This window comes from Antechinus flavipes, chromosome 1, assembly GCF_016432865.1.
Source record: "Antechinus flavipes isolate AdamAnt ecotype Samford, QLD, Australia chromosome 1, AdamAnt_v2, whole genome shotgun sequence".
Taxonomy (NCBI): Eukaryota; Metazoa; Chordata; class Mammalia; order Dasyuromorphia; family Dasyuridae; genus Antechinus; species Antechinus flavipes.
In genome coordinates, this window is record NC_067398.1 from 634474368 (window position 1) to 634486854 (window position 12487).

The following is a 12487-nucleotide window of genomic DNA, read 5'->3' on the forward strand; positions in this document are numbered from 1 at the left end:
ATATAGATTGCCCAGATTAACAGAAGAGGAAATAAATTATTTAAATAGTTCCATTTTAGAAAAAGAAATAGAACAAGCCATTAATCAACTCCTTAAGAAAAAATTTCCAGGGCCAGATGGATTCATATGTTAATTCTACCAAACATTTAAAGAACAATTAACTCGAATACCGTATAAACTATTTGAAAAAATAGGGGATGAAGGATTCCTCGTAAATTTCTTTTATGACATAGACATGGTACTGATACCTAAACTTAGTAGGATGAAAATGAGAAAGAAAATTATAGAACAATCTCCTTAAGGAATGTTGATGCAAAAATATTAAATAAAATAGTTGAAATAAATAAAAAGGAATTCATTCCCCAGATAATATGAAATGACCAAGTAGGATTTATACCAGGAGTGCAAGGCTGGTTCAATATTAGGAAAACTATTAACATAATTGACTATATCAATAACTAAATTAACAAAAAAATGATAATCCCAATAGATGCAAAACAAGCATTTGATAAAACCCAATATACATTCCTATTAAAAACACTAAGAAGTATAAGAATAAATGGATTTTTCCTTAAAATAGTCAGTAGCATCTATTTAAAACCATCAGCAAGCATCATATGTAATAGGGATAAACTGGAACCATTCTCAATAAGATCAGAGGTGAAATAAGGTTGTTCACTATCACCATTACTATTCAATATTATATTAGAAATTATAGCTTTGTCAATAAGAGAAGAAAAAGAGATTAAAGGAATTAGAGTAGGTAATGGGGAAACCAAATTTCACTATTTGCAGATGATATGATGATATACTTAGAAAACCCTAAAGAATCAACCAAAAAAAAAAATCATTAGAAATAATCCCCAACTTTAGCAAAGTTGCAGTGTATGAAATAAAACTACATAAATCATTAGCATTTTTATACATAATTAACAAAATCCAACAGCAAGAGATACAAAGAGAAATTCCATTTAAAATAATTGTCGATAGTATAAAATAAAATGAAATTATTTGCCAAGGGAAAGTTAGGAACTATATGAACAAAACTACAAAATACTTTCCACACAAATAAAATCAGATCTAAATTACTGTAAAAATATCAAGTACCTTTGGATAGATAGAGTAAATATAATAAAAATAGCAATATCACCTAAACTAACATATTTATTTATTATTTATATATTTTTATTTATTATTATAAATTATATATAACATATAATTGCAAATTATATATTATTTATTTAAATCTATTAATTTAGATCACACCAATGAAGAAAATATTGTACTGAGCTTTTAGAAAAATAACAACAAAATTCATCTGGAAGAACAGAAGGTCAAAAATTTAAAGGGAATTAATGGGGAAAAAAAGCAAATGAAGATAGCGTAGGTGTACCAGATATAAAACTATATTATAAAGTAGCGGTCATAAAAAAACATTTAGTACTGGTTAAGAAATAGTGTAGTTGGACAATGGAATAGGTTAGGTTCACAGGACAAAATAGTCAATAACTATAGCAATCTAGTGTTTGACAAACCCAAAGAACCCAGCTTTTGAAATAAGAATTCACTATTTGACAAAAACTGCTGGGAAAATTAGAAACTAGCATGGCAGAAATTAGGCATTGACCCACACCTAACATCATATACCAAGATAAGGTCATGATCTAGATATAAAGAATGAAACTATAAACAAAATTAGAAGAACATAAAAGAGTTTATCTCTCAGACTTCTGGAGGAGAAAGGACTTTGTGACCAAAGAAGAACTAGAGATTATTATCGATCACAAAATAGATAATGTTGATAATTTTAAGTTAAAAAAAGTTTTTGTACAAACAAAACTAATGCAGACAAGATTAGAATGGAAGCAATAAAATGAAAAAAAAACATTTTTTGCATTCAAAGGTTCTGATAAAGGACTCATTTCTAAAATATATAGAGAATTGATTCACATTTATACAAATTAAGCTATACTCCAATTGATAAATGGTCAAAGGATATGAACAGACAATTTTTAGATGAAGAAATTTAAACTATTTCTAGTCATATGAAAAGGTCCTTCAAATCAGTATTGATCAGAGTAATACAAATTAAGACTACTCTGACATACCACTATACACTTCTCAGATTGGCTAAGATGACAGGAAAAGATAATGACAAATATTGAAGGGGATGTGGGAAAACTGGGACACTGACATTGTTGGTGGAACTATGAATGATTTCAACCATTCTGCAGAGCAATTTGGAATTATGCTCAAAAAGTTATCAAACTGTTCATACCCTTTGACCCAGCAGCATTTCTATTGAGCTTATATTTAACCCAAAGAAATCTTAAAAGATAGAAAGGAACCAATATGTGCAAAAATATTTGTGGCAGCCCTTTTTTGTAGTGGCAAGAAATGGAAAATTGAATGGATGCTCATCAGTTGGAGAATGGCTGAAGAAATTATGGTATATGAATATTATGGAATATTATTGTTTTGTAAGAAATGACCAACAGGATGATTGGAGAGACTTACATGAACTGATGATAAGTGACATTAGCAGGACCAGGAGATCATTATATACTTAAACAACAATAGTATATGATAATCAAATCTGATGGAAGTAGCTCTCTTCAACGATGAGATATTCAAACCAGTTCCAATTGTTCAGTGATGAAGAGAGCCATCTTCACCCAGAGAGAGGACTGTGGAGACTGAGTATGGACTACAACCTAGCATTTTCACTCATTCTTTTGTTGTTTGCTTGCATTTTGTTTTCTTTTTCAGGTTTTTTTTCCTTCTTGATCCAATTTTTCTCATGCAGCAAGATAATTGTATAAATTTTTTTTTTGTGTGTATATATATATATATACATATATATATATATATGTACACATTACATATATATAATTATATATATATATATATTTAACATGTATTGGGCTACCTGGCATCTAGGGGAGGGAGTGGTGGGAAGGAGGGGAAAATTTGGAATAGAAAGTTTTGCAAAGATCAATGTTGAAAAATTACCCATGTATATGTTTTGTAAATAAAAAGCTTTAATAAAATTAAAAAAAAAAACTGGCTCTGAGATACCATCTCACACCTCTCAGATTATCTAAGATGATAAGAAAAGATAATGATAAATGTTGAAGGGTATGTGGAAAACTGGGATATTAATGCATTTTTGATGGAATTGTGAAATGATTGAACTATTCTGGAGAGCAATTCTGGAGAGCCAAGGGCTATCAAACTGTGCCTATCCTTTGATCTTGCAGTTTCCCTACTATGTCTGTATCCCAAAGAAATCATAAAAGAGGAAAAAGGACCCAAATGTGCAAAACTGTAGCAACTCTCTTTTATTGTAGCAAAGAACTGGAAAATGTGTACATGCTCATCAATTGGGGAATGGCTGAATACTTTGTGGTATATGAAGAAAATGGAAAATTGATGTTCCATAAAAATCATGATCAAGCTGATTTTAGAAAATCTTGATTTTCTATTTACAAGAACTGATGCTGAATAAACCAGGCAGAACAAGGAATACATTATATATAATAAGAGCATGAATATGTCATCTATGAAAGATTTGGTTCTTTTCAATAGTTCAGTGATCCAAGGTAATCCAATAGACTTTGGATAGAAAATGCCATCTGCATCCAGAAAAACAAATTTTGCATATTGAACATAAATCAACACATTCTGTGTTCACTTCTTTTTTCTGTTTTTTTTTTTACTCTCCCATTGTTCTGATTTTCTCTCTTAGTGATTCATAAACCAATATATACTAAAAATAAATAAATGATTTTTTAAAATAAAAGGTTAGTATATTTAGTGCAACCTCCTACCCAAAGCAGAAACTATCTGCACAACTTTCCTGACAAGTGGTCATCCTGTCTTTCCTGCAACAATATCACTGGTACAGAGCTTATCTAATAAAAAGCCACTCTTAGTTTTTCACCAATATATTTTTCACTTCCTCCCCCTTATACGAAACTGAAATATTACATTTGAAACTTCCACCATGAGATAAGCAGCTATAAATCAAAAACCATCAAATCAACAGCTAGAGATCATCATGTTTTAATAAGACTGAATTATGATGATCTTATTATAATGTAAAAAAATTATGCAAAGTAGTAAGGAACAAACATGATATGTGCTTATTGAATTAGACAGTGTAAATGATAAGTACTAGTAATAAAAAAGAATGTTCATTTCATATTCCTGGCATAATATGTTCATCATCCTGTTATTTATCATTCAAAACTATTGGAATATACTTCTCTGAATTTAATTTACAACATATAAAAACATCTAATAAAGACAAGGCTGTCATTTACTTTCTTTGACTTCAATTTCCTTATTTGTTAAATATTTAGGTTAGCCTGGAATGATCTGAAATGCAATCCCTGTCTCAATAGATTGTTTATTTTTATACTATATATTTAAGTATCACTTTTAGGGCATCATTATAAGGTATATACGAATCAATCAATACATAAATCAATAAGAATTTCCTAGAACAATTAATAAAAATGTGGCAAGCACTATAATATGTCAGGTGATGTGTTAATGTCTGGAGATGCAATAAGAAATAAAAATAGTCTTTGTCCTTGAGGGGTTTACAATCCAATGGGGAAAATAACATTGTTATGGGCCAGAACTTGAAACAAAGTCTAAGTCACTGGAATTGATAGAAACAATGCTTATGTACTTAGTTCATACCTTTAGAGTTCACACCTTTAAGAGAGTTCACATATTAGTTCACATATTAGAGTTCACACCTTTAAGAGATTATATATAAGGAGGAGCTCTCACAAGCCAACTAGAGACTCTGGGAGATTCACAAGTCAGGATTCAGTCCAGGAGATTCACAAGTCAAAAGCCCACAAGCCCAGTCTCAAAGGAGGAGTCAAGATTCATTCCAACTTCCACCTCTGTGCTGGCTGGAGGCTTTGGATTCTTTGAAGCTGGAAGAGACTAAGGATAAGCGGCAAGAGCTCTTGGAACCAAGGAGAGAGATAGGTCTCTAAAAAAGCTAACCGGGCTATTTTGAAGGAGAAAATAAAGGATTTGGACTTTAATACCTGACTGCATTTGAGGTGATTATTACACTGAACTGAAATGAAGGCTGCCTGCAGAAGCTCCCCAAAAAATATGCTCCTGGAGAACATTATATTTGAGAGAAGAACATTACGTAACATGATAACAAAACTATACAAGATAAACTTTATATTGAATGAATTAGAAATATGTGATATAGGAAGGATACTTATAATAAAGAGGGCTTGGGGAACCTGCCAAAAAAATGTGGGATTTTAATTAATATTTACAGAAAGTCAAGGAAAGACAAAGAGCAAAAGAGTTTTGGAGGAATCAGGGTTAGGTTAGGTGAGAGTTGAGATTTATAGTGACCTGTTTTGGGAACAATAATAAACAAATGCCAGTGTCACTAGATCAAAGAATATGTGGCAGGGAGTAAAGTAAAAACAAACAAACAATTACTACAAGGGTTATGATGGAACTAGTTTATGAAAGATTTTGAAAAAAATGTATTTTGCATTTGATCCTGGAGGCAATAGGGAACCATCTGAACTTATTGAGAAGAGGAGTAACATGATTAAACCTGCTTTTTAGAAAGGTCTGAAGTGGGGACAGATTTGAGGCAAACAGATCCACTTGAAGACTGTTGCAGTAGTCCAGGAGCAAGGAATGACACCTGGCAATAGAGTGGTAGCAGTGTCAGAAGAAAGGTCTAGAGTTAAGAGATTTTACCTAGGTGAAATTGACAAACCTTATAAACATTCTTAATTTTCACCAGTCACTATGGTAAGGACTGAAGATACAATGGCAAATCTGCAATAGTCTCAACCTCCAGGACCTGATATGGTAATTGCATAATGATATATATGTATTATATATGTACATATATGTGCTATACACATACATGTATATTTGCATATCTCTATGCAAATATACATAATATACATAAAACATACATGCAAAGGAACTAGAAGCTAACTTTAGAAGGGAAAACACAGTTGAAAATAGAGGAAATGCCTTTCAAAAATTGTAATGCTTGAAATTATTTTTGGCAAAATCAAGGATTCTGAGAGTTTGAGATAATGAAGAAAATATATTGCAATCATGAATAAACCCAGTATGAAGATACAGAGAAAGGAGATAGAACTTCATATATGAGAAGCACCAAATAGGTCACAAGAAGAACTAGAATTCATGGTAGAAATTATTATATATTCTCATACAAATAAGGTCAGATCTAAACAAATAGAAAAATATCAATTACTCATGGGTAGGCTGAGCTAAAATAATGAAAAAGACTATTCTGCCTAAATTGTTCTATTTTCATGCCATACAAATCAAACTGCCAAAAACTTATCTTATAGAACTAAAAAATAATAATAATAAAATTCATCTGGAAAAACAAAAAGTAAAGAATATCAAGGAAAAATAAAAACAAAGGATGGTGGCTTGGCAGTACAAGACCTAAAACTATATTCTAAAGCAGCAGTTATCAAAACCAATTGGTACTGGCTAGCAAATACAGTGGAGGATCAGTGGAATAGATCAGATACAACCGATACAATAATCAAGGCCAAAGTAATCTAGTATCTGATTAGCCCCCAAACTCTAGCTCCTGGGATAAGATCTAATTAAAAGAAGTAAGGAAGGAAACTATATGTTACTAAAGGGTACAATAGATAATGAAGCAATATCAATATTAAACATATATGCACCAAGTGGTATAGCATCCAAATTCCTAGAGGATTAGTTAAGAGATCTGCAAGAAGAAATAGACAGCAAAACTATACTAGTGGGGGATTTCAACTTTGCTCTCTCAGAACTAGATAAATCAAAACACAAAATAAATAAGAAAGAAGTTAAAGAGGTAAATAGAACACTAGAAAAGTTAGGTATGATAGATCTTTGGAGAAAACTGAATGGAGACAAAAAGGAGTACAGTTTTTTCTCAATGGTTCATGAAACATAAACAAAATATTGTAGGCCTGAACTCTGGAAAGGTATATTGAATCAAGGCTATCAGGGTGCTTATAGTTAAGCAGCTACTCAGTGTGATTGATGGGATAATGGTTCTCTAGTTAAACATATACTTAATGTGATGTAATGATGTAATCACTCTAGTTGGCATATACTTAGTATGATATGGTGATGTAATGGTTGACAGTTGGCACATGATCAGTTGCTGTAGTGATGTAATCATACTGAGGTATTTAAGGGCTGAGAGAACTGGGAACAGGACTCTCAGCCACAAACACAGAGAAGACTTCAGACTTCAGACTCCAGAATCCAGACTCCAGACTCCAGACTCCAGACTCCAGACTCTAGACTCTGAACTCCATCTTTGACTAGCATTGTGATGGCTCTTCTGCCTTCATCACTTCTTTACCTAAATACCATGGCCCATCTAGAGATACTCCAGAAAGCTAGCCTGAACATTACAAAAATTGACCATATATTAGGTCATACAAACCTCAAAATCAGATGCAGAAAGTGAAAAACATAAATGCACTTTTTCAGACAACAATGCAATAAAAATCACATGCAATGAAAGGCCAGAAGAAAATAAAGCAAAAAATAATTGGAATCTAAATAATACAATGCTAAAGAATGAATGGGTAAAACAACAAATCACACACAATCAATAACTTCATCCAAGAATATGATCTAACAAGATAATATATCAAAATTTGTGGGATGCAGCCAAAGTGCTTATTATGGGAAACTTTATATCTCTAAGTGCTTCCTTGCAAAAATAGAGAAAGAGAAGATCAATGATTTGGGCTTACAAGTAAAAAAGCTAAAAACAGAAGAAATTAAAAACCCTCAATTAAATACTAAATTTGAAATTCTGAAACCAAAAGGGGATTATTAATAAAATTGAAAGTGGGAAAATTATTTAATTAGTAAATGAAACTAAGAGTTTGTTTTATGAAAAAAACTCAACAAAATGGAAAAAAAAAACTTTAGTTAATTTGATTAAAAAAAGGAAAGAAAATCAAATTGTTAATTTTCAAATTGAAAAGGGAGAACTTTTCATCAAAGAAGAGGAAATCAGAATAATAATCATGAGTTATTTTACCCTACTACATGCCAACAAATTTGATAATCTAAGTGAAATGGATAAATATCTACAAAAATATAGATTGCCCAGGTCAACAGAAGAGGAAATTTTTTTTAAAATAGTCCCATTTTAGAAAAAATAATAGAACAAGCTATTAATCAACTCCCTAAGAAAAATCTCCAGGACCAGATGAATTTACATGTGAATTCTACCAAACATTTAAAGAACAATTAATTACAATACTATATAAACTATTTGAGAAAATAGGGAAAGAAGGAGTCCAACCAAATTCCTTTGATGACACAGATATGGTGCTGATAACTAAACCAAGTAAGGCAAAAACAGAGAAAGAAAATGACAGAATAGTTTCCTAATGAATGTTGAGGCAAAAATCTTAAATAAAATATTAGCAAAAAGATGACAGAAAGCTACTTTCATGATAATACACTATGACCAAATAGGATTTATACCAGGAATGCAGGGCTGGTTCAATATTGGGAAAATTATTAGCATAATTGACTATATCAATAACCAAATGAGCAGAAATCATATAATTATCTCAATAGATACAGAAAAATATTTGATAAAATCCAATGCCCATTCCTATTAAAAACATTAGAGAGTATAGGAATAAATGGACTTTTCCTTAAAATGACTAGTAGCAGCTATTTAAAACCATCAGCAAGCATGGAGACAAACTAGAATCATTCCCAATAAGATCAAAGGTGAAACAAATTCATTACTATTCAATGTTGTATTAGAAATGTTAGCTTTGGCAATAAGAAAAGAAAAAGAGACTAAGGAATTAGAGTAGCTCATAAGGAAACCAAACTATCACTCTTTGCAGATGATATATATGATAGAATACTTAGAGAACCCTAAAGAATCAACTAAAAAAACTACAAGAAACAATTTACACCTTTAGCAACATTGCAGAATATAAAATGAATCCACATAAATCATCAACATTTTTATATATTATCAACAAAAGTCCAGCAGCAAGAGATACAAAGAGAAATTCCATTCAAAATAATTGTTGATAGTATAAAACATTTGGGAATATATCTGCCAAGGAACTATGTGAGCAAAACTGCTCAGTTTCTAATCAGTGTGAAAAATATCAAGTGCTCATGGATAGGCCAAGTGAATATAATAAAAATTATACTACCTAAATTAATCTACTTATTTAGTGTTATACCAATAAAACTCCCAAGAAATTATTTTACAGACCTAGAAAAAATAATTACAGTGTTCATCTGGAAGAACAAAAAGTTAAGAATTTTAAGGGAATTAATGAAAAAACGCCATTTAAAGTGGCCTAGCTGTGACAGACCTAAAACTATATTATGAAGCAGTGGTTCATCAAATCCATTTGGTATGTGGTCAATCAATGGAATAGGTTAAAATCACAGGGCAATAATTATAGTAATTTAGTGTTTGACAAACCCCAAAACCCCACCTTTTGGGATAAGAACTTACTATTTGACAAAAACTGCTGAGTAAATTGGAAATAGTATAGAAGAACCTAGCCACTGATCCACACCTAACATCACATACCAACATAGGTAAAATGGGTTCTTGATTATTTCATAAAAAATGACATTATAAGCAAATTAGAAGAAAATAGGATAGTTTACCTCTCAGATCTATGGAGAAGATCTTTGTGTCCAAAGAATAACTGAAATTCATAATTGAACACCAAATAGATGATTTTGATTATACTAGGTTAAGTTTCTGTACAAACAAAATTAAAAGGGAAGCAACAAATTGGGAAAATATTTTTACATTTAAGGGTTCTGATAAAAGCCTCATTTCTAAAATATATAGAGAATTGACTTAAATTTATAAGAATGCAAGTCATTCTCCAATTGATAAATGATCAAAGGATATGAACAATTTTCAGATGAAGAAATTAAAAGCATTTCTAATTTGAAAAAGATGCTCTAAATCACTGTTGATCAGAGATATGCAAATTAAGACAAAGCTAAGATACCACACTACACATCTCTCAGATTGGCTTAGATGACAGGAAAAGATAATGACAAATGTTGGAGGGGATGTAGGAAAACTGGAACATTAATTTATTGTGATGGAACTGTGAATGGATCTAGCCATTCTGGAGAGGAACTTGGAATTATGTTAAAAAATTATCAAACTATGCATATCCTTTGATTCAGCAGTATCTCTATTGGGCCTATATCCGTGCAAAAATGTTTGTGGTAGCCCTTTTTGTAGTGGCAAGACACTGGAAACTGAATGGATGCCCATAGATAAGAGAATGACTGAATAAATTATGATATATGAATGTTATGGACTATTATTATTCTATAAAAATCAATCAGTAGGATGATTTTAGAGAGGGCTGAAGAGAATTGCATGAACTAATTCTAAGTGAAATGGGGAGAACCAGGAAGTCATAGTACTCAGCAACATCAGTTCTGATGAACATGACTCTTAAAAAATAAGATGATTGATAGCAGTTCCAATGATCTTATGATGAAGGGAGCCATCTACACCCAGAGAGAAAACTTTGGAAACTGAATGTGGATCACAACAAATTATTCTCATTCTTTTTGTTGTTGTTTGCTTGCATTTTGTTTTTTAACTTATTTTCTTTACTTTTCGATCTGATTTTTCTTGTCCAGCCAGAGAATTTTATAAATATGTTTACACATATTATATTTTACATATATTTAATATGTATAACATATATTGGATTGCTTGACATCTAGGGGAGGAGTGAGGGAGAAGGGGAAATTTTGAAACACAAGGCTATGCAAGGGTCAATGTTGAAAAATTATCTATGCGTATGTTTTGAAAATAAAAAGCTTTAAAATATTGATAAAAAATAAAATGAGAAGATTGGGCTAGATGACCCATTAAAAAAAAAAACCTCCTGACAATACAATATCCAAAAATTAATTACTACATTTGAATGTACTCATCTATTTCCAAATCCATGTAAATGTAGTATGATCTCATCTCATCCATTTTGTACCAAAATAATATGAAATACCTTTGTTAAACAAAATTACTTTGTTAAAATGCTCATACTCTATATTTACCATATTTCCCTTATATTACAGAATTCCTATCAGAATAGGAAATAAGCTTATTTTATATTATTGACCAAGATGATAGAAAAATATAAGGATAAATATTGCAGTACATGTGGAGAAACTGGGACACTAATGCATTATTGGTGGAGTTGTGAAATGATCCAATCATCCCGAGATGGGATGAGATTTGGAACTATGTCCAAAGGGTTATGAAACTATGAATACCCTTTGTCATAGCAATGCCACTACTGGATCTGTATGCCAAGCAAATCATAAAGGAGGGAAAAGGACCCAAATTTACAAAAATGTTTTTGGCAACTCTTTTTGTGGTAGCAAAGAATTGGAAAATGAGTAGGTATCCAGAAATTGGGGAATGGCTGTGGTGATCTTCTTCTTTTAGAATAATAGTTCTCTCTGGGTGAGAGGTGCAGATTTCTCGGGGGAGGTATTCTTGGAGGCAGTCTTAGTTGCAGTTGAAAGTAATAATCACCCAAAACGCAGCCAGGTGATAAAAGTTCAGCTCTTTTATTGTCTCTAATATAGCCCGGTTAGCTTAGGGCCCTCCGAATGTCTCCACATCCAAAGGTTTTGTCCTTCAGCCTCTGCCTCTACTTTCTTCTGCCTCCAGCCAGCACAAAGATGGAATGAATGTCTTGTCTCCTTCCCTTGGGGCTCTGCTAGCTTTCTGATGAGTCTGTCAGACCAGCTTGGTCTCAGTGGGGGAGGTGCAGGAGCCCAGCCACCAACCACAATGGTGTGAGATGAAGATGAATCTGCTTGTCCGCTGAACTCTCGACTCGTAGCTTCTTCCTCTGAAAACTCTTCTTCCGCCACCAGCCAGCCAAGTGGAAAATATTCTGGAATAGATCTCTCTTCACTGGCTTTATATCTGACTCTTCTGAGAGAATTGGATTATGGTTTTCTCCCATAGTGCTCTCTGGCCCTAAGAGCTTTAAGGGAGGTGTGAATTCAGATATCTTATACTAAACCCTGAAATTTCCCAAACGTGTGAACTCCAAGGAGTAAAGGTGCAAACACAAGCATTGTATTAATTAGTTCTACTTAGTACCTTGTTTCAGGTTCTGGCCCAAAATATCTTCTTGTAAGATCAGATCAATACTCTATCAACTCTAATGAGTTAGCAGTTTGTAAAGATTCCAACAAATGGCTAAATAAGTTGTGGTATAGGAAAGTAATGGAATATTATTGTTTCATTAAAAAAAGGATAAACAAACTGATTTTAGAAAAGTCCTGTTTTTATTTTGCTTGTGGTTTTCCCTTTTGTTCTGATTTTTTCCAACATGACTCATAAATGTGTAATTTCTTATTTTAATCTAAT